At 44.7% G+C, this 23388-nt stretch overlaps 1 protein-coding gene across 2 annotated transcripts in view; it reads right to left on the bottom strand.

The window, feature by feature from the left end:
* The window catches only part of MUCL1 (mucin like 1), a 56025-nt gene extending 42119 nt beyond the window's left edge, over positions 1–13906 (bottom strand). Inside the window, exons 1-3 of one of the 2 annotated variants that reach the window (XM_070270277.1) lie at positions 13782–13906; positions 8837–8967; positions 8552–8748 (exon numbers count right to left, since the gene is read on the bottom strand). The gene's annotated coding sequence lies outside the window, so the exon portion shown is untranslated. Of the gene's footprint in view, positions 1–4725; positions 4789–8551; positions 8749–8836; positions 8968–13781 lie in introns of those variants that run through there. The other variant, XM_070270276.1, reaches the window with a different exon arrangement.
* Positions 13907–23388: the final 9482 nt, after the last annotated feature.

Genomic DNA, 23388 nt, shown 5'->3' with positions numbered 1-23388 from the left:
TACCACCATGAGAAAAAACCGCTCCTCTACCATCCAGCAATTTATAAAAGCCCCAGACCAGAAGGAAAACAATAAAAACACAGAATTAAGTCCTGGGGACTTGGAATTAGGTAAACTAAGTGATAATGAATTCAGAGCAGCTATAATCAAAAAACTCAATGAGGTAGAGAGAAAGATAGAGAAACAAGCCGAGTTCTGGAGTTACTTCACAAAAGAGATTGAAATCATAAAGAAGAATCAAACAGAATTACTTGAGATGAAAAACACAATGGACCAGATAAAACAGAATACGGATTCCCTGAATGCCCGTGTAGACAACCTAGAGGAGCAAATCAGCATAATCGAGGACAGACAGGCTGAATGGCGCCAGACAGAGGAAGAAAGAGAACTAAGAATTTAAAAAAATGAGGAAAATCTCCAAGAGATAATGGATTCAATGAGGAGTAAGAACATAAGGATCATAGGAATTCCTGAGAATATGGAAAAGGAAAATGGAGCAGAAAGTGTGCTTAATGAAATTATTGAAGAGAATTTCCCAAATCTAGGGATCAACGGAGAAATGTGTGTAGAGGAGGGTTTTAGATCTCCTAGATTTGTCAATGTAAAAAGACCCACCGCACAGCACATAATAGTAAAGTTGGCAAATAGGAATGATAAGGAAAGAATACTCAGGGAAGTAAGAAAAAAAAAGAGAATAACCTATAAAGGAGCCCCTATCAGACTGTCAGCGGATTTCTCTACAGAAACCCTACAAGCTAGGAGAGAATGGAGTGATATATTCAAAGCTTTAAAGGATAAAAACCTTCAGCCAAGAATACTCTATCCAGCAAGAATTTCCTTCAGATATGAGGGAGAAATTAAATCTTTTCCAGACAAACAAAAGTTAAGGGAATTTGTAACTAACAGCCCTCCATTACAAGAAATCCTCAAGAAGGCTCTCATACTTGAAAAAAGAAAAAAGGGAGAAAGGGGACACAAGCCACAGACTAGGGAGACCTATGGATAGAACCAGAACAGGATAGCAAATATTCAACTATAGCATTAGGGTAAAAATAAGGAAACTACCAAAACAAGGACGATCTTAGCACTCTAACTACAAATTAATAAGACGAGTTGGAATAAAAAATGAAAATAATTATTTAGAAGAGGAAGAGCAAAGGGTCTAAATCAGTATTGGTCGAGTAAGTAAGAGACCACCAGAGAATAGATTATATTATACACGAGATTCTAAATACAAACTTCAAGGTAGACACTAAAATAAAGTACAGAACAGAGTCACAAATCATAGATAAGGAAAAATCTAAGAAACCCAGCATAAGAAATTGCAGTATTAAATGGGTAGTCTAAAGCTCACAGGAAAAGAAACACAGGAAAACAAGATAATGAGCGACAGATTGACAGCATTAAGTCCACATGCATCAATAATCACTCTCAATGTGAACGGATTGAACTCTCCAATAAAAAGACACAGAGTGGCAAAATGGATTAAAGAACAAGATCCAACAATTTGTTGCCTCCAGGAAACACACCTCAGCCCCAAGGACAAACACAGACTCAGGGTGAAGGGGTGGAGGACAATACTTCAAGCAAATAGCAAGGAAAAAAAGGCAGGTGTTGCAATTCTCATATCAGACCAAGTGGATTTCAAAATAAGACAGGTAAAGAGAGACACAGAGGGACAATATATAATGATCAAAGGGACACTTCATCAAGAAGAAATAACGCTTATAAATATCTATGCACCCAACACAGGAGCACCAAGATTCATAAAGCAACTATTAACAGACCTGAAGGAAGATGTTAAAAACAACACAATAATAGTAGGGGACCTCAACACCCCACTCACATCAATGGACAGATCATCCAGACAGAAAATCAACAAGGAAATAGTGGAGCTGAATGAAAAACAATTGGACTTAATAGACATATATAGATCACTCCACCCTGAAGGAGCTGAATACACATTCTTCTCAAGTGCACATGGAACATTCTCTAGGATAGACCATATGTTGGGAAACAAGGCAAGCCTCTACAAATTTAAAAAAATTGAAATAATAACAAGCATCTTCTCAGATCATAGTGCTATAAGGCTAGAAATTAATTACAAGAAAAAAGCTGAGAAAGGCACAAAGATGTGGAGACTAAACAACACACTACTGAACAAGCAATGGATCATTGAAGAAATTAAAGAAGAAATAAAAAAATACCTGGAAACAAATGAAAATGATAGCATGCCATACCAACTCATATGGGATACAGCAAAAGCTGTATTAAGAGGAAAATTCATCGCAATACAGGCACATCTTAACAGACAAGAAAAATCCCAAATAAGCAACCTTAAAGCACACCTAACTGAACTAGAGAAAAAAGAACAAATGAAGCCCAGAGTCAGCAGAAGGAGAGAAATAATAAAAATCAGAGCAGAAATAAATACTATTGAAACGAAAAAGGCAGTAGAAAGGATCAATGAGACAAAGAGCTGGTTTTTTGAGAAGATAAATAAAATTGACAAACCAGAAATCTTTGCTCATAAATCTATAGATTCTGGGTTTATTTAATATAATTAATCCCAAATCTGGATACCCAGCTAAAGCCATTCTGTACATGAGGTCTCTGCCTCTCAGTAATAAATATTACTCTACTTGCCCAACATCAAGCTGAAAATGTGATTCCACTGGATCACCAGCATTCTTTTACTTCCTGATGATTTGTCTTTAAGAAAAAGAGTAATTGGCCAACTTAGTTTTGTTGAATTGATTAAATAATTAAGCAGCCAGAAAGGAAAATGTAATTTCTGCCAGAATGAAACCACCTGTAGCCTAGCTTCCTAATGTCTTTTGCACTTTCAGCACACATTTTATATCTTAGGTTATATTATTTAATGCATAGGCTCCATATTTGTTACTTTAAGTTTCCAAAATGTAATCCTAACTCTGGTTGTTGCCTGAGATTTCTCCATTCCCACCTGGGTAGTTTTATAAGAAGAAACAAACTCTAATTTTGATGCGGCTTTATTTGAATTCAGATAAACTTCCTGGGAATCGTAGAGAAGAAGAGAAGGTAGGCAATCAGGTGAGATAAAATGCAGGGACATTCAAGCCCAGCAGAGCCAAAGGCAGAAAGGCCAATGTGTTCATATGACTGATTCCAGCTCAGCAACTTCACCAAATATCCTCCAGTAGTAAAGCAATTCATGCAAATAAACCTGCAATACACACAAGAAAAGAAGGATATTGCTGACAGAGTTCCATAGACGTTTACAGAACATAGCTTCCCTATTTACTATCTGCCAGGGGAACAAGAGTTCCAAATGCCCGTGAAGTCATAGGAGTCAAAGTGATCTGGGGTTAGAACTCCTACAGCCTGGTACCTGTGAGAAGATCAGCTCCACTCCAAGACAACATGGTCTATACAACGCAGAATGGGAACCTATGATGAGCTAAAAGTTTTAGAATGATAAGGATCCCAAGATTTATTAAATAGTGTTCCAAAAACACGCAACCAGATAAGACAGTCTTCCTGTGAAAAAAGAAGGCGGCCAAATTTTCAGCCACAGGCAGTTCAATACTGGATCATGTGCCAAACCACAACTAGACACTGAAATGATATAAAGCAATGTTGGTAAAAAGCCTCCTCAGAACTTAGATTGCTTGAATACAAAACAGGTCTTGGTCATATACACCATGTATCCAAAACAGATACATACTATCTCTGTACATCCATTTCTTCTTCAAAATTTACTACTTCAAAAAGTTGGTGTGAGATTAAAAACATGTGCAATATTTAACATTGTGCCTGGGATAGTCTTAGATTAACAAATGTTTGTAATAAATCAATATGGAGGAAAGAAGGGAAGAGATAAGTAAACCTGCAAGGCAGGCCTGAATCTTGACCCTCAATAAAATATTCCCAATATCCCCTGAAACACCCTCAAAATTATCCAGTTTATACTTATTCCCAAAAGAATACTCACTGTAAGGTCATTTTCCATTTCTTAGGAAATTCTCCAAAGGAGAGGTAAATTCACTGACTATGGCTACCCCAAATAGGTGCATGGCCAAAGGTTGCATTTTTTTAATCTTTGCAGTATAACTCCTACTAAAGAAGAAGTTGGACAGATAGCACACTAAAGGAAAAAGTCAGTCAAGGTGGTAGCCAAGAAGCGCACACCATTTGGTCCCTCTACTTTCTGTCTACTTGCTATGGAAAACCAAATGGAAGTAGAAAGCAAGGAGAACACAGGGCATTTTTCATGCCTTCTCCTGCTTCAACAGACATAGTCTACTGTGAAATGGAGAAACCTAGACGATCCAGAAGCCACATAAAGAAATCCACCCAGACAGCCTATGTTAGCAAGTGCCATTGTGGAAGTTTCAGCAGCAATGGAGACGTTTACAGAGACTGCTGAAATTAAATGAAAATATCAGGAAGAGACTTTTGAAGCTTTTCATCAAACAAAAGTAGCTGCAACCTAGTCCACCAAAATCCTTATATAATACATTCTATGAAGAATATATGATATCAGGGAGGAATTCTAGATGGAAAGAAAACAAAGATTAAGAACATGTGTCTTAGAACAAGTAATGGTATCTCCTTCCTTCCAGTGCTATATATATCAACTTCTAAAACAATTGAGATTCCTTTTGTTACTCAAAAATTGTGAGAAGAATGGAGAGGTGGTAAAGTTGGTACTATTCACACAGTTAAACAAATGCAGTCACTCACCAGAACTCCTCCCACTTGCTCAATGCAGTATGATCAGAAAGACTCCCAGCCTCTGGCTTATTCCTGGGGCAAGAAAGAAAAGAATGGGACATACATTCAATGTTCACACTTTTCAGGAGGCTGCCCAAAGGACTGTCTTCAATCTTTCCAGCCTTGGAGGGCAAACAGTATCCAGCACACATTAGATGTCTGGGTGCTGCTGAGAACAAAAAAAGAGCATGGAGCCTGCCAGTGCTCCAGAAGACCCATTGTACAGCAGACAAACACCAGAAGGAGCAAGAGATTATGAACTTCAAAAAAAAAGAAACTAGCAAATCCCTCTAATTGGGAATTTACACACACGTCATAAAACATGCAGATACAGAAAAGATTTGAGAGGCCCCCAAGAATCTCTGACTAGGCTGATTAATGAGGGTCTTCTCCTATACGAGGCCAGACCTCGTGGGAGAGAAGGCTGCTTTTTCTTTTCCTTTTTCTTTTCTTTTTTTTTTTTTTTTTTGAGGAAGATTAGCCCTGAGCTAACATCTGCTGCCAATCCTCCTCTTTTTGCTGAGGAACACTGGCCTTGAGCTAACAACCATGCCCATCTTCCTCTACTTTATATGTGGGATGCCTGCCACAGCATGGCTTGCCAAGCAGTGCCATGTCCACACCTGGGATCCGAACCAGCGAACTCCAGGCCACTGAAGTGGAATGTGCGAACTTAACCGCTGCACCACCGGGCCAGCCCCAAGGCTGCTTTTTCTAATGCTCAGATACCAACACATAGAGTCAAGGAAAATGAAGAAACAGGGAAACATGACCCAAACAAAGTAATAAGATAAAGCTCAAGAAACCAACCCTAATAAAATGGAGTCATATGAATTACCTGAGAGAGAACTCAAAGTAACCATCATATAGATGATCAACACGCTCAGGAAAAAAATGCATGGAAAAGAGAGAATTTCAATGAAGAGATATAAAATATACAAAGAACCAAACAGAAACTTTGTAGCTGAATAATACAATAACTGAACTGAAAAATTTAATAGAGAGATTCGATAACAAACTAGATCAAGCAGAAGAAAGATTCAGTGAACTTAAAGACAGAGAGGAGAAAAAAGAAAAAAGAAAGAAAAGAATGAAAAAAGCTTAATGGACTTATGAGACACCATCAGGTGGAATAACATGTGTATTATAGGAGTGCCAGAAGGAGGAGAAAGAGAGAAAGGAACAGTACATTTACTCAAAGAAATAATAGCCAAAAACTTCCCAAATCTGGGGAAAGAAATGGACATTCAGATCCAGGAAGCCAAAAGAATCCCAAATAGGCTGAACATCAAGAGATCTTCACCAAGACACATTATAACCAAATTATCACAAGTCAAAGACAGGGATGTCATCATTGTGGCATCATGAAAGGATACCTTTGTCTCTCCCCTTCAATTTACAGCAAGTAAAGCATCCATAACCCAACAAAGGCTACATTACCCAACACACCAGGACGCCAGAGAAATCCACACATTGGCATATCAAAGGTGGGTAGAATGGAGCACACAAAGGAAGCTAAACAAGGGAACAGGAGAGGCAGAGCTCAGAATCCATCCAAAAGCAGCAGAATACACATTTTTCTCATTCTCAAGGATAAAACATCCATTGGGAAACAAAACAAGTCTCAATAAATTTAAGAAGATCAAAATCATGTCAAGCATCTTTTCTGACCACAATAGTAGGAAACTAGAAATCAACTACAAGAAGAAAGTTGAAAAAAATCACAAATATGTGGAGACTAAACAATATGCTACTGAACAACTATTGGATCAATGAAGAAATCAAAAGAGAAGTAAAAAAATACCTGGAGACAAATGAAAATGAAAATACAACATACCAAAATCTATGGGATACAGCAACAGTGATACTGAGGGGGAGTTTATAGCAATACAGGCCTACTTCAAGAAACAAGAAAAACCTCAATCCAGCTTTACACCTAAAGGAACTAGAAAAAGAAAAAAAGAAGCCCAACGTCAGTAGAAGGAAGGAAATAATAAAAATCAAAGTGGAAATAAATGAAATAGAGACTAAAAAGACAACAAAAATAATCAATGAAACTAAGAGCTGGTTCTTTGAAAAGATAAACAAAATTGACAACCCCTCGGTGAGACTCACTAAGAAAAAAAGAGAGAAGGCTTAAACAAATAAAATCAGAAATATATGAGGAGAAATTACAATGGATACCACAGAAATACAAAAGATTATTTAAAAACTACTATGAGAAACTATATGCCAACAAATTGGATAACCTAGAAAAAATGGATAAATTCTTAGAATCATACAACTTTCCAAAATTGAATCAAGAAGAAATGGGGAATCTGAACAGAACAATCACTAGTAGGGAGATTGAAAGGGTAATCAAAAACATCCCAAACAAAAGCCCAGGACCAGACAGCTTATCTAGTGAATTCTACCAAACATTCAAAGAAGGTTTAATACCTTTCTCAAACTCTTATGAGGCCAACATTATCCTGATACCAAAACTAGATGAGGACAACACAAAAAGGAAAAAGGCCAATATCACTGATGAACATAGATGCAAAAATCCTCAACAAAATATTAAGAAACCGAGTACAACAATACATTAAAAGAATCATACACCATGATCAAGTAGGACTTATTCCGGGGATGTAAGGCTGGTTCAATATCTGCAAATCAATCAGTGTGATATACCACATTAACAAAATGAAGAATAAAAATCATATAATCATCTCAACAGATGCAGAGAAAGCATTTGACAAGATTCAAAAGAATATGTATAGATGGCCAATAGGCACATAAAAAGATATTCAACATTACTAATTATTAGGGAAATGCAAATCAAAATCACAATGAGATGTCACCTCAAGCCTGTCAGAATAGCTTTTACCAAAAAAGACAAGAAATAACAAGTGTTGGGGAGGACGTGGAGAAAAGGGAATCCTTGTACACTGCTGGTGGGAATGTAAATTGATGGAACCTCTGTGGAAAACGGTATGAAGATCCCTTAAAACATTAGGAATAGAGCTAGCATATGATCCAGCCATGCGCCTCTGAGTATTTATCCAAAGAATATGAAAACACTAATTCAAAAAGATATATGGACCCTATGTTCACTGCAGCATTATTCACAATAGCCAAGACATGAACACAACCTAACTGCCCATCAAGGGAAGAACAGATAAAGAAGAAGTGAGATATATATATATATAATGCAATACTACTCAGCCAAAAAAGAGATGGAATCTTGCCATTTGTGACAACAGGGATGGACTTTGAGAGTATTATGCTAAGTGAAATAAATCAGGCAGAGAAAGACAGACACCATACAATTTCACTCATATGTGGAAGATAAAAACAAACAGACAAACATATAGATACAGAGAACAGATGGGTGGTTATCAGAGGGGAAGAGGCGTAGGGGGAGGGTGAAAAGGGTGAAGGGGTCATTTGTACACTGACGGATGGAAATGAGACTTTGGATGGTGAATATAATATAGTGGATACAGAAGTCAAATTATAATGAAATTTGAAATCTATATAATGTTATAAACTAATGTTACCTCGATAAATAAATAAATAAATAAAAAGAAAAATGATCTTAAAACATATCCTTCCATGCACTTAGGCAAATGGTTCTAAATTACATTTGAATAGCGTAATAAAATGTTCAGTGTAACATTTAATCTAAATACCAATCATCTTCAGAAATCTAGACTTAACTAATAAACTATGCAAATATTCCTAGATATGCCATTCTTTACTTAAAGTTCAAAACTAAAGTGACATTATCAAAATTAATGTAAACTTATCTTACAATTTTCAGGAGCAGAAGCTGTCCGCCTGAGTTTTGCAGGCTTAAGGCATAACTACCAGCCTTGCTGAATGTCTGAGGGTTCCTGTTAGATGGACATTCTGATGAAATAGCTGAAAAAGGACTTGCTGCATTTTCGTTATCAGAATAATTTCGCATTCCACTGTATTTCATTGGAATCAGAATTTCCTGCAAATGGACTGAGGTCAGGACAATTTTACACACAACTGAGTGATCTGATCCACTCAGGGAGAAGGACAGAGCCATCAGGGGACATTGTACACTAACCTCATGTAAACACACGAGTGCTCTCATTTCCAAGGCCAGTGTTGATAATGAAGCCATGCTCTGGTCCTCTGGTCCCTTTATATTTCAGGAGCCGATGGGGACTGTCCTGATCCTTCAGAGACTTGCTGGTACTCAGGAAGCCACAAAAAACAACAAAAGAAAAGTCACACATCTTTTGGAGGTGAGGGTTCAAAATGTTGATGGTAGTGATGTCAACATTGTATATGCTTGTCAAAACTCATCACACAGTACATTAAGCTCTGGGTATTTTGCTGTATATAAATTATATTCCCATTTAAAAACAAAATAATTATTTGAACTGCTTTAAGCAACGAGTTTAAAAATAGGAAATAAATTAGATTGTTGCATTCTTTCTGGTTGGCTACAGATTGCTGAGAAGTGACTGCTCTCACTTACTCAGCCAATAATTCAGAAACGTGGTGGAGGTGAGGTGTGGTCATGCAGAACCCACCAGTACAGCTTTTCCAGGCCCCAGAATGCTGACCAGGGTGCAAGGCAGGGTTTTGCTTATTTCTAGTAGCTTCTGATCTCTTGTAATTCCTGTAATTCCTTTTATTTCTATGGTGGTTTCCCTTCTGTCATTTCTTCTTTTCCATATTTGTGACATCTTGCTTTTTTAAAAAATTAGGTCGGCTATTGGGATTATCTATTTTAGTTTTTGAACAACCACATTCTGCATTTATATATTGATTCTACTATTGTAAAACTTTCCAACCTTTTCATTTCTGATTTTATCTTTATTTCTTATTTCTGCTTCCTTCTGTGCTGCTGTTATCTCTGTAAATTTTTCAAATAGAATGCACGGATTATTATTTCTTTCTTCCTTTTGTAATTAATGCAACTCCTTAAAGCTATGAATTTTCCTGTGAGCACAGCTGTAAGCAATATCCCATTAGTTCTTATATACGTACTGTTTTGTTATTACTGTTTTCTAGAAATTCTGCAATCTCTCTTTCTATCTCCTCTGACTCTAGAGACAAGCTTGTCCATTTCTGGGTGGAAATGCCTTGTTTTCTTCTAGTTTGGGTACAATGTGTTCAAGAATGTCATCGGTACTGCTTCTGCTCTTTGCAATCTACAGACATTTTCATGGTGACCTAATGTATGGACAATTTTAGTGACTCTTTTGTGAGCACCTTTTAATTATCTGCTGGGCTCAATTGTTGAGACTTAGGGAAAAAGTGAATTAATTTCCATTAGTGTGACCCCAGCTAAGAAGAAAACTTTTTACAATGACTCAACAGCCTCATGCCACAGAGGATTCATTCTCCACCCTGGTCACAGTTTTCTCTTTCCCAATACCCATTTCCAAAGTAAAACCACAGTCGGATGGGAGTGTCTTCGTACAAATCTCTCCTATGACACCAATTGCATCCTTTCGGGTGAGCTCCAAATTGGGGGAAAGGAACGCTTACACACACACACGCGCGCGCACATACAAATACCTGATTTGTTTAGTCAGCGTTACAGGAACACATGGACCACAGCAGGGCCAGTACATCTCACTGTGGCTTTCCTTGGCTCCTGAGTCCCCGCAGGGCTGCACTTCTGCTAGCAACACTGGCCACACCAGGTAGGTCTGTCTTAACTTTGTCCTGGGCCACAGCCTTTTTATTTTAGAGCTATTGCGCCTTTTTAAGAGAAGTTCCACAATGTTGGGCCCTGGCAGGGCCAGCCAGCAGATGTTTGAGCCCCACTCAGAACCAGCGAGGGCCCCCAGATGCCCAGCTGCCCCAAGCCTGGCCTCCAGCCTCATGGCAGCCGGAACCCATTCCCTTGGAGGGTTTATAACCAGATGTTGTGGAAATAACAATTACGCGGCTTGGGTGGATTCAATCTCTACAGCTAATCATAGGAACTAATTCTAGGTTGTATTACCAAATAATTTCAGGGAAAAATCAAACGATGTTATTTCCTTACCAATAAGCCAGTCAACTATGTGTAAAGTCTCATCATCCAGTATGGGGTACATATTTTATTCATGAATCAATTTCTAAACAGAATTTGACAGTGCTAGCCACCTCCTACGAGATGTGCAGATCAAAATAATTAACCTTAGGTCAGTTCCAGTTCACAACATTGATCTGGGCAGGTAAGAGGAAGCGGCCATGTCGGCAGCTCTAGGCAAAGCCAGCTCCCTAAGCCCTAGTGGGGTTATTTTAAGCACCAGGTGTTCTGCGGGCAGTTAAGATGAAAGAAGACACCCACCAGCTCTGGACAGGCCCCATAACCTGTGACACTCCCCCATCCTCATCCACAGAGCTGGAACAGAGGTAATGTCCTCCCAGTGATCTGTACAAGAGATGCGGGCCCCTCTTCTCTGGACCCTCGTGACCCACCCACAGAAGCGGATCTCAGAAACCACATATGTGCCCCATAACCCGTTCCCTGGCATAGCCCATCAGTGCAGACTGACAGCTGACCCAAGTTGGACCAATCAGACTTTGGATCCTAAGATTTTGGAGGTTTGAATCAAGAGAACCTGACAGCTGTTGGATGCTGTGGTATAATAAAAATATATTTGGTCTTTGTTCCTGGTTCCTGGCACAGAGCTCCTAAGACCCTTGAAATTTCTTGAGTGATAGGAGTGTCTTCTGTTACTCCTAACGAGCCCCTTTTGATCACATCTGAGCTTATGCCAATGAGGTGTCCCTACATAGCTGCAGGACGGGAGCTGGTCACCATAAAGACCAAATGATCAAAGAGTGGGAACTTTCAGCCCCCACCCTCTGACCTGCGGGGAGGGGGCAGGGGCTGGAGATTGGGTTATAAAAACTCTTGAATAACAAGATTCGTAAAGCAATCAGGTTGGTGAACACATTGAGGTGCTGGGAGGGTGTCATGCCAGAGAGGGCATGGAAGCTCCATGCCCTGTCTCCCATACCTTGCCCTACGCATCTCTTCCATTTGTCTGTTCCTGAGTATAATAATCAGGTAAGTGTGAATACTCTTTTCCTGAGATCTGTGAATAGTTCTAGTGAATTATCAAACAGAAAGAGGGGTTCATGGGAACCCCAAATTAGTAGTTGGCCAGGAAGAAGTGTGGGTAGCCTGGGGACCCCTTATGCGGCTGGCAACTAATGTGAGGGTAGCCTTGTGGGACTCAGCCCTTAACCTGTGGGGTGTGCAATAACTCTGGGAGATGGTATCAGAACTGAATGCAGGACACCCAGCTCGTGTTGCAGAATTGTGCTGAGAGAATCATGCTGAGCATGTTAATGCTGGAATCCTGGACGGAGGGCCCTGGTTTCTTGCCCCCAGGGTCCTGGGGTTCCATGAGCACCCAGTCTCCTTCAAGCAAAGCCTTCCTCTTCATCTCTCTGTCTTTCTGCCTCTATTTCTCTCTGTGTCTCTGTGTGTCTCTCTGTCTCTGTTTCTCCCTCCCTTCCACTTCTTTCTCTATGTATATACCTCTCTGTGTGTCTGTGTCTCTCTGTGTCTCTATCTTTCTCTCTGTCTCTGTCTCTTTCTCTGTGTGTGTCTCTGTGTGTGTGTCTCTCTGTGTCTCTGTCTCTCTCTCTCTCTCTCTCTGTCTCTCTCTCTCTGTCCGTATGTGTCTCTCTGTCTCTCTCTCTCTCTGTGTTTTTATATGTTTGTCTCTGTCTCTGTCTCTTTGTCTGACCTACTTTTTGGCAGAGTTTGAAGATCGGTATTAATTCTTCTTTAAACATTTGAATTCACTAGTGAAGCCGTCTGGTCCTGAACTTTAGTTTCTTGGGAGACTGTTGATCACTGATTCAATCTCCTTACTAGTGGTCAGTCAGTTCAGATTTTCTATTTCTTCATGATTCAATCTTGGTAGATTGTTTCTAGAAATTTATCAATTTTTTTACTTTGACTGCCTTTTTGAAGGTGAGCTCAAGGTCAGCAAATGTGACTCATGGCTATTATCATTGTAATTAATAATTATCATATTATTATAATTAATGATATTGATAAATAGTAACACCAATGGGCATTAAGAAACGGCCAGGGAGTGAAATAAGCCAGACAGAGAAAGACAAATATTGCATGATCTCACTTACATGTGAAATCAAAAAAAAACAAACTGATGGAAAAAGAGATCAGATTTGTGTTGTCAGAGGTGGGGAGATGGGGGGTTGGGGGAATTTGGTGCAGGTGGTCAAATATACAAACTTTCAGTTATAAGATAACAAGTGCTGAGATGTAAAGTACAACATGATTTTAAAAAGAAGAGAGAGAGAAGGGAGAGAGGGAGGCAGGAAGGGAGGAAGGGAGGCAGGAAGGAAGGAAGGAAGGGAAAGAGGCAGGAAAAAGAAAAAGAAAGAAACCCAGAGGATTCAGCTATTTGAGCTGATTTAGGCACTTGGTTGGCCGCCATAGACAGTGGAGGGCGGTGGCGGGGAGGTGATGACGAGCCCACCCGCCTGGCCTAAGCTCTCCTCCCAAAAGTACAGGGCGTTGCTCCTGCGCCCCAGCCCGCAGGAATGTGACGCGCAGTTTTTCCACTCCTGGTGCAGGTCGCCATCATGGACCCTCTGCGGGACTGTTTCAACAATCACATATCCCAGCGCGGCGTCGCAATGGAGGTCGCCACACTGGGCGACTACTTCCGTACTCGCATGCTCACAGTGTCACCTGGCACATCCACGACCACCACAACTTCCTGCCCTATTCCTCGGGTATGAGCCTCTGGGAGCGGTGGTGACTTAGTGCCAGGGAGGGCGCCCACGTCAGTGTCTGATCAGCCCACCTCTTCGGGCTCATGAGGGGCACTAGGGGAGAGACGGGCCCTGCCCCCACCTACCTGTCCCACCGTAGACACCCTAGGATTAGGGAGACACTCATATGTAGGCTGCGTAACGTCCCTTTCCCTTCTCCCCATTTTCTTCCCTCCCAAAGAGACACCAGGATGGATCCCAGATGCAGAGCTGGTTCCCGGCTTAGCGCTGCCCTGACTCACTCATGACAGGGTTGATCTTGCCCCTTGGGTCCTTGGTCTCTCGTATGTGTGGTGACAAGGTTGAGCTACATAGCTGTCGGGACACTCCCCTTCTGACCGCGTTGGTAGCCAGCCGGCTACTGGTCAAGTGGGGAGGGGCCACATTGATGTGGGCGGGGTTACAGTCGACTTGGGGTCCTCCATCGTCCTGGACAAGACCCCAGCCCACTCAGGTAAGCAAGGCTCTTGTGAGGGTCCCTGCGGGTCCGGCAGGGGGCTCTGGCCCCTTTCTGAGAAGAGAGCCTGGGAGTCAGGGGAGGGGGCCTGGACCACTTGAGCTTCAGACTGAGTCTGCATCCTTTGTGTGGCCCTGACCCTGGGCCTGAGCTCTGAGCCTCCATTTCCTCTCCTGTGAGAGGCGGAAGAGTTGACTTTATAATTAGAGCTGGGTAATAACTGCTAACAGGGTTTGAGCATTTGCTAAACACTCTTCATGCAGTATTTACTGTAATGCCTTGCAAATTCTCCAGAAGCTAGGAACTGTTATTGTCCTTGCTTTATAGCTGAAGACATACCCAACAGAGAGTTTGCAGACTTGCCCAGGGTCACACAAGTAGGAAGGAGCAGAGCAGGGATTGAACCCTGTGCTGCCCTGCTTTGAAGAGAGGATGCAAGTGTCCTCAGGACCTGGTCCCAGGCGGGCTGCCAGTACTCCCCATGAGCTCAGCTTGGGTACAACCACCTCAGTGCAGCATTTGACCAGCCTCTTTGACTAATGAGGGTTTCATAGGTATAGAGTAACAGTCACACCAGTTTGCCTGGGACTGAGGGGCTTTCAAACCCAGAAAGTCCTGGGAAAACCAGGACAGGTTGCTCTCCCTACACGTGCACAAGGTTTTACTGTGCCCCAGACCTGCTACCCCTTCCCCCAGACCCCACACTCAGTCTGCCCTCTGTCACCGTGCACCTCTCACTCTGGCCTCACTGCTCGCCTGACCTGCTCTTCCCTGGCTCTGTGTCCCTGTGCAATCCCATCCAACCTTCAGACTCTGGAAGGCCTCTGGGGACCAGGGGTGCAGCACACAGGGCCCTTGCCCACAGGGACTGGGGTGGGGTGGGAGAGACAGTCTTGAAAAGAGCTAGAACCAGGGGTCTGACTTCATTGCCAGGTGGGACAGTTCATTCCCATGAGCTTACAAGGGCAGCCTCCCTAAGCAATGAATAAGTGGAGGAGACCAGAAAAGGCGTCCTGGGCGTGGGGAACAGCCTGGGAAGAGACAAGGGGCTGGAAAGTGTGTGATGTTTCCAGGGATCCAGGAGTCATCAGATGTGGCCAGAGCTATGGCACATGGGGTGGAGCATGGAACAGAAGGAGAATCCAGGTCCACAACGCAGGGGCCTCGAATGCCAGGCTAGGAGATTGGACTTGACCCTCCAGGTGCCAGAGAATTCTCTGGTCACTCACAATGCGAAGCACTCAAAGCTTTGGAGCCAGGCCTCAGAAGCTGGGTCACCTTGGGCAGATGACTCTACTTCTCTGGGCCTCAGTTTCCTCATCTGTAGTTTAGAATGACTGGACTAGAGATTCAGGATCCTTCTAGCTCTTAGGCTCATCTGAGCAGCTGGACATGAGGGAGGAGGGGCATTCATGTGGAAGGACCTGTGAGAGCAAAGGCAGGAAGGGGATGCCTGGGCCATTTGGACCAGAAGATGCTTCAGGCTGACTACGTTGGGGAAGAGCGGGGAGATTGGCTTGAATGGGAAACATAGTGCGGAGAGCTCCGGATGCCAGCAGGAGGAATTTCGGACCTAACCCTCTCGTCGCTCCATCCATCTGCCTTGCAGAGACGGCCTGGAATTGCCCAGGCTTCTGGCAGGAAGAGGCTGTCACGCTTCTGCCCTCCCCTCCCTATCCGAGTCTTCACCTGCAGACCCTGAGCATCCCTAGCTGGAACTGCAGCTCAAAGCTCACAGAGCACCTGCAGAATCTCCAGAAAGGTGAGGCAGGTGGCCAAGGGGTCCAGACACACTCGTCCCTCTCCATGCCAGTCAGGCCCCCCAGTCCATCACCAGACAGAAGGGGTTCTCCTCAGAGTTGTCATGGCTCTGCGAGGTCTCCTGGTCCTTATCTGCCAAACAGGGAGACTAAAGCCCCCAGGAAGATAGTGAGTGACCGGGGCCACTCAGCAGGCCAGTGACAAAGTGGGCCTGGACCCCAGCCCAGTACCTGCCAAACCCATTCTCTGATGGATCCCTTCTAACCCCCAACCCCAATCCGTTATCCACATCCTGCCTGACCCTCAGGCTACACTCCAGTCCTGCTGCCTCCAGGGACTCCTCCTGGACCCCTCGAACACCTGAGTTCCCACATGTCCTCTGGGCCAGGCAGGCATCTATTCATTCATTGAACAAATGTCTTTTGTCCAGGCACTGGGGAATGAGCAGTGACCATGGTAGGCACAGTCCCTAGGCTCACTGAGCTCTCAGTCAAGAGGGGGAAGCAAGCAAGTCACCAGACAGTGATGACAGTGATCAGAAGGAAACCCCCAGCAAGGCATCAGGGTGGGCTTCCTGGTGGAGGTGACACCTGCCAGGAACAGACTCATCCTGTTGCCAAAACTCCAGCTGCACCATCTGCCTCTTTGCACTGTGAGCAGCTCAAAGGCAGGGCTGATTGCACCTCAGCCACCCTCATGTCCTCAGAGCTTCACCCAGGGCCTGGCACCACCCCCCCCCCCAAAGTAGAATCTGCAGAATAAGGAGGAAAAGGAAGAGGCAACAGGCCAAATAACACCCTTGTACCTAATAAAGTGGATCTTGGAGACCGTGGCTCATTTCTGCAGCCAAGTGGCTTCCTAACCCTGAACCCCAGCATCACAAACCCCCCACCGCCTGTCACAGAAGAAGCTGGGCGGGAGGCCTCCCCTGCAGTGGCAGAGCCTTCCCTTACCACGCGTGTGTGGCCAAGCATGACTGAGAATGCGGCTCCTGCGGGCAGCTTGTCCCAGGTAGGAGGAGAAAGGGGCTGGGCCAAGCGTGCAGCCAGACCTGCTGATGAGAAAGTCCCTCCTCCCTGGAGAGGAGTGGGTGAGGGGCAGAGCGAGGGGAGCATCAGGAGATGGTGTGAGGGTCCCCCCACTTCCCCAGATGCTACAACCACCTTATGAAGAAGGCTCTCTCATCATCATCATCAGGAGGCGGGAGGCCTTGCCCGACTCTAGAGCCGAGATCTTTAACCGCCACACAAGGAACACGTGGAAGAGATTTCACAAACCTCTTATGCTGCAGTAGCAGAGAGCCCAAACCCCCACTGTCCTGACACTGCACAGGTTCACTTCTCCCCCAGGCCGGGGGTCCAGGGGGATCAACAGGAAGGCCCTTCTCACTGTGGTCACCAGGGACCCGGCAGATGGAGCCGTAGAGCAGCACAGGCTTCCTCCGTCACCAAGCAGGAGAACGCTCCTGCTGGACGTGACGCATCACTTCTGCTCACTCTGCATTGGCCTCAAGATTGTGGCCGCACCACACTTCACAGGGCCAGAGAAGGAGAGAGCATTCCAGAGAACTGGAAGATTTAGGGACGGGCCCAATGATGACCACAACACTGAATGAGGACCGAGACTTTCCAGATGTTGGTTTCTGTCCCTGTGTGTTTGGTGCGAGTCAGCTGGACCTGGGTTAGAATCTTCCCTCCATTGCACACCAGCTGTGTGGCTTTGGACAAGTGACTGCTCCTCTCTTAGTCTTAGTTTCCTTGTCCGTCAAGTGGGGTACCTGCCAGCTGCCTCCCAGGAAGTAGAGGATATGAAATGGAGTGTGTGAAGTACCCGGCACAGACTAGAGGCGTTGAGGCTAACGGGGGTCTTCACTGCTGCCACCTTCCTTCTGTCCCCAAGGCCATCCAGGAGTGGCCAAGGCCGACCTCTGCTGTGTCCTGCTGTGGCTCCACCACCTGTATGAGGTTCGGGAGGACCTGGTCCTGTCTCAGTCAATGACGGTGAAGTTAAAGGTAAACTGCCTCTCGCCCCATGTCCCACCCCCAGACCACAGTGCCAGGCTTCCCCAGGCAGATGCGGCACCAGGGAGCAAACCCCAAATGTGAAAGTCCTGCCTTGGAAATGACCTTGGCAAAGAGATGCCTCAGGGCATAACTCGCAAACAGACCGAGTGTGGGCTCTCGGGTAGCACGGGGAGCCCCCCCCCCCTTCATGGTCTTCTGATTTTTCAGTTATTACAACAGACGTGTGTTATTTATTTTGCATTTATTCTTGTTGTAAAACTTTATAAACAGCACAGGTATTATTTGTGTGATCAGAAAACAAAACATTCTCGCACAGAGTTCCTTTGAGGGTGACTCAGACAGTCCAGGGTGCCAGTCTGGGTGCCTCTGCCGGGGTGTCGCAGGCACCCCGTGCCTCTGGGCCTCAGACTCCTCGGCTGTAAATGGTGGAGGTGAGAGTTCTCTGCCCACAGGGCTGCTGGAGGTTCTGGGGTTGGGACGTGTGCATAGGCACCTGGCACCTAAGGGGGCCCCTCAGGCCCCGACCTCTTTACTCACTCCCTCCCCTACTGTCCCTGATGTTGCCCTCTGACCCCCTACTAACAGGTGAGGCTCCCACTGCCCATCCTGACCACCTTCTTTTCCCAGAAGACATGTCGCGACACTTCATTTCTTCCCCAGTTTGCATTCTTCGTGAGGCTACGAGCTCTTTACTCATCTCCTGCTCACAGAGAATTTCTGTAAATCTCTATGGTTTTGCTTTGGGCCTTCTTTGATGCCTGTGTCCTCAGTAGAATCCTGGGGAACCCCAACAACACAACCCAGAGGCTTCCTCCATGGTGCCTTCCAGATGCCCCCCAGGCACGGTCCTTAGTGCCATGGGGGTTCGGGGAGGGACTGTCTCTTTCCTCAGTGGGCTCCCACCCCAACAGCAGGCCCCTTGGATGGCCAAGAGCAGGCCTGAGTAGACACATGGTCCTGGTCCGCGTGAGAAAGGCTCAGTTGTTGGCCCATTTCACAGATAAGGAAGCAGAGGCTTACAGTGGCCTGGGGAGCTGCAGAGTCACTCCAACCCTGCCCCTTTGGCCTGCAGTCTGCCCCTTGAACACTGGGATACCAGCCTCCAGAATGGACATGGCGCATCTCATCCAGGTCTTCCCCACAGAGGACTCCATGAGATGGACGACTGGGGCTTCTTTGTCCTTTTGGCCCCAGAGCTCAGCACAGGGCTGGCTCATAGCAGGTGCTCAGAAATCACTTGTTGAATGAATAAATGAGGAATCAGGAATGAGGAGGATTTGGTCTGGAAAAGAGATGGCTGGGGGACTCTGTCCTCACAGGTCAGAAGGACTACAGGAGCAATAGAAACAGGCAGGATGGGGGCGGAGTGGATTTCTGGGGAGATGAAAAAGCATGACGTGTTTCTTTTTCATGTACAAATGAGCACTCCTCCTTCAGTGCTCAGCGCTGGAATGAGCGAGCCCTGGGCAAACCACTTCATTTTCTTGCACAAAGCATTGCTGTCAGAGTCGATGATAATCTAATTCTCTTTGCCTTTTAAGTCACTTTCTGTTTGTGCCTACACACCCAAAGGCTTTTTATCTCACTTTGAAGTCCAACAACTTTCCCACGAGTTGTCTTGGTGTTAGTCACTCTGGGTTGATAATCTCAAGTAGCTTCAAATCTTTCTGATTTCGGGAAGTTTTCTTGAAGTATGGGTTTCTGTTTGCTCTACTCCCTCTGGTTTCTTCTTCAGGGACTTCTGTTATGTGTATGTGGATCTCCTTTGCCTCTTCGAGATCTGTCACTTCTCCTTGAATCGTATCTCTTTCTTGATTTCCTTTTTATTTTTAGATTTTTCATACTTTTTGCTGCCATTTTCCTGAGGCATTGTCTGTTTTGTTAATTCACTCCTATTCCTTCTAGTTAAGTTCATTCTGAAGTGGGTTTCTTTTTCTTTCATTTCTCATCCTTTCCTGAGTTTGGTCACCTCATTTCTGAGTTCATAATTCTGATTTATGTGGTTCTTTTATGTCTTGCATCATTTTCTTAATGCCTTTCAGCTCATTTTGAAATAAAAGATTACAAGATTGACCTGTCCTGTGGGTCTGTTTTCTTGGTGTATTTTCCTTGTCTGTAGGGATGTTATTCTTTTTTTTTTTTCACTTTTTTATAAAACATTTCTTTGACCTCAATACTTTCCTGTTGCTCAATTTTACGTGAAATTAGTATTCCTCGACTTTTAGAAGGAACATGGCTCAGAGTAGCTTTTCTAACTTCACAGAGCTCCCCCTTCTGTTGTTTTCATAGTGTTAAAAAATATATACGGTGGCTAACTTTGTGAGGTTTCCTGATTCTGTCCCCTCCCCTGCCGTCACTTTTTCTCCCCTATCTTTTGTCTATTTGTCCCTATCCTGCTCAGTAGTCTTTTTTCTGCTTTAGAGCTTTTTTTTTTAATTTAAATCACTCTCAGAGTATTTTTCAGATTCCATGCTTTTTAAAAGGTTAGACTGTAGGCAGTTATGTTCATGATCATCCAACACATTTTTGGAGCATCTTTAATGTGACAAGCACGATCTTAGGCCAAAAGCACCTGATCTGTTCTTAAGAAATCCTGTGGCTGCTATAACTCGTGTTGTCGGCCAGTCATCATAGAGGAAAGCCTAAAGTCCGCTCTGTCTTTTTGAAGTTTACCTGTGGGTGCGCAGTCCCAGCTGTGCCAGTAGATGTCACTGTAGTGTAGGCCAGCAACTGATCAGCTAGGCAAAAACAGTACGTGACTTGAAAAGAAAATTAGATCAGATGTGTCTGGAATTCAGAAATGTTATTTTTTTTTTCTTGAAGCGTGATGTACTTCCATGTTAAAAAGGCATCATGTAGACTTTTTCTCTTACTGACACAGACACAGAGCTGCCACGAGTATAAAATTATGCTTATTTTGAAAGTTAAAGATTTTTTTTTAATTGAGGTAACATTGGTTTAGCCAGCCCTGGTGGTCTAGTGCTTAAGATTTGGCACTCTCACCACCACGGTGGCCTGGGTTCGATTCCTGGTCAGGGAACCACACCACCCATCTGTCAGTTGTCAAACGGTGGCGGCTGAGTGTTACTGTGATGCTGAAAGCTCTGCCACTGGTATTTCAAATATCAGCAGGGTCATCCATAGTGGACGGGTTTCAGTGGAGCTTCTAGACTAAGACAGACTAAGAAGGAGGACCTGGTCACCCACTTCTGAAAAAATTGGCCATGCGAACCGTACGAATAACAGCAGAGCGTTGATACAGCACCAAAAGGTGAGAGGATGGCGCAAAAAGACCAGGTAGGTCTCTGCTCTGTTGTAGGGTCGCCAGGAGTCAGAATTGACTGTCGGCACTAACAACAAAACATTGGTTTATAACGTTATATAGATTTCAGGTGTACATCATTATAAACTGACTTCCATGTACACTACATCGTGTTCACCACCAGAAGTCCAGTTGCCATCCCCTGTCCTGCTCAATTTTTATTCCACTCCCAGCACTTTCTCCTCCCTGGACAGGAGCCCTGACCGTTTCATGTCAACAGTTCCAGGGGCTCAACTGCTCCAGCCGCCCCTTCAGACTTACCGCAGGTGCCTGGTACCCACCCACTGATGGAGTGAGAAAAACCTGCTCGTTTTTGGCTGCTGTCCTCAGATTGGTCTGCAGTGCCCTCCAGCGAATACCTGTTGTGTATTTAGAGGCTTTCCTGCTCGTGAGTTTGCAAAGCTTCCCATGGCTTGTCTCCGCTCTCTCCCTTAAACAGGAATGACACCCCCTGTGTCGTAGGTGACTTGCCCTCATCCCCCTGTATTCTGGGGTTTGTGAGGATACTTGTCACCTAGTTTGTTGTAAATATTGTTCATGAGTTTGGGTTTTGCTATCTAGCTACCTGTCTTTAAGTGGGGGTTCAGAAAAATTCTAAATCAATGCCAAAACTGCCTCGTTTTCTCAGAATTCTCTAAAACGGGGCTAGTTTTTTAAAACTAGTGCCATCCTAAGGAGTTTAGAATTCATCCTGCAGGTAATGGGCTGACAAAGATTTTTAAAGTGAAAGCTGGCATGACTTGATACGCTTTTTCAAAAGCCCATTCTGGCAAAACCATGGGGGACAGAAAGATTGAGGCAAGGATACCAGTAGGAGGTTATTGTCGTAGTACAAACAAGAGTTATAGCAGCCTGGACTTGGGAAGCGACAATGAAGGTAGACAGGAAGGCATGGAATTCAGAGAATCGATGTGTCAGTGCCCCTAAAAACATGACATGCATGTGGCTTGGACATTTTCCTTATTAGGGAATGTATTCTCTTTTATTTTCAGGTACCTCTACTAATAAAAAAAAAAACGCACTTTTTAAATTGAAGAAAAATGTACTCCTTTATGCGTAATCCAGCCACAATTACCCATCCAGACTCATCTCCCACTGAGTCCCACTGTGCCCTCCAGTACGTCCTTTCTGTAGACTGAGGTAATATCTCCCCATGGGCACCATTGCCAACCCCGACTAAACCCCACTCTCAACTCCCAACACAGGAGTCCCCTGCCTCCTCCTCCTGAAGTCAGCCAATCCTCTGTCTGGTCATGAGGCCTCCTCACTCCTCCTGCTGAGCTTTCTTTCTCGCACCTGGAGTCTATATTAAATAGATCACAGATCACCTCTGAAGTGTCCTCCATTTCATCTTCTCTCCACACCACTAACTGCAAGTTCCTGAAAAAGCCTCCATGGTGCTCAAAGGAAAGAACACACAACCTAAACCCCCAAAGCTCTTTGCCCAAAGGCTCACACTGCAGGCCACAACCCCAGCCTCCTTCACGTCAGGCCTCACCCCAACACTGAGCCCCGGAACCACCTGGAGGAGGAGGACATGCTGCCCCAGGTCCCCATGTCTTGCAGGACCTCAGTTTCTTGGTTATTCTCCCGTCAGAGATAGCCGGAAAGCAGCACCCACCTTCCCTCCAGTGATAGTCCTGGTCTGAGGCTCATTGACCCTCTGTCTGTTGGGCTCCCTCCCAGGGATATTCTTGAAATTGGATGGAACTTCCCGGGATTCAGTCAAGTGAAGAATAGAACCTGCACACAACCGGAGTGGTGATTCAGACTGCTGCTCGGGACTCAACACTGCCCCCTGCCGTGGCTCTAGTCACTTGGAAGCAACGGGGCTTAGAGTGAGGCCTCAGTACACCAACAAGGCTAGAGAGGCACAGGTGACCTACCGGGGTCAGGGCATCTTTGTTTTGTCCATAGAAGGCAGGAACCCAGAAGATATTTCTGTTTTTTTCCATCACTCATACATTTGACAAACACACCTCAAGTACTTTCTATGTACAGTGCATTGTAGAATTGCAAAAATGAAACGAGCGGGAGCTGCCCTGGGCTGCATGAGGGAGAATCTGGTTTAAAGGCTAGGGTGACCCGAGATGACTTCTGGAAGCACAGCAGGGCCCTGGGAGCCATCAGGCTGCTCCCACAGCGCCCTCTGCTGTCCCGGATTTGCTGTGGCTGCCAAGACCAAGCTCCTGATTCCACGGGACCCGGGGGAAGAGCCTGGGAGATGCCTCCCACAACACGCTTCGATAGATAAAGCCTTGTCCACACAGAGGGCAGCCTCCACA

This window comes from Equus caballus, chromosome 6 (genome assembly GCF_041296265.1).
Source record: "Equus caballus isolate H_3958 breed thoroughbred chromosome 6, TB-T2T, whole genome shotgun sequence".
In the NCBI taxonomy this organism is placed as follows: Eukaryota; Metazoa; Chordata; class Mammalia; order Perissodactyla; family Equidae; genus Equus; species Equus caballus.
The sequence above is the reverse complement of the archived record's forward strand: the minus strand, read 5'-3'. Positions and strand labels throughout refer to the sequence as shown.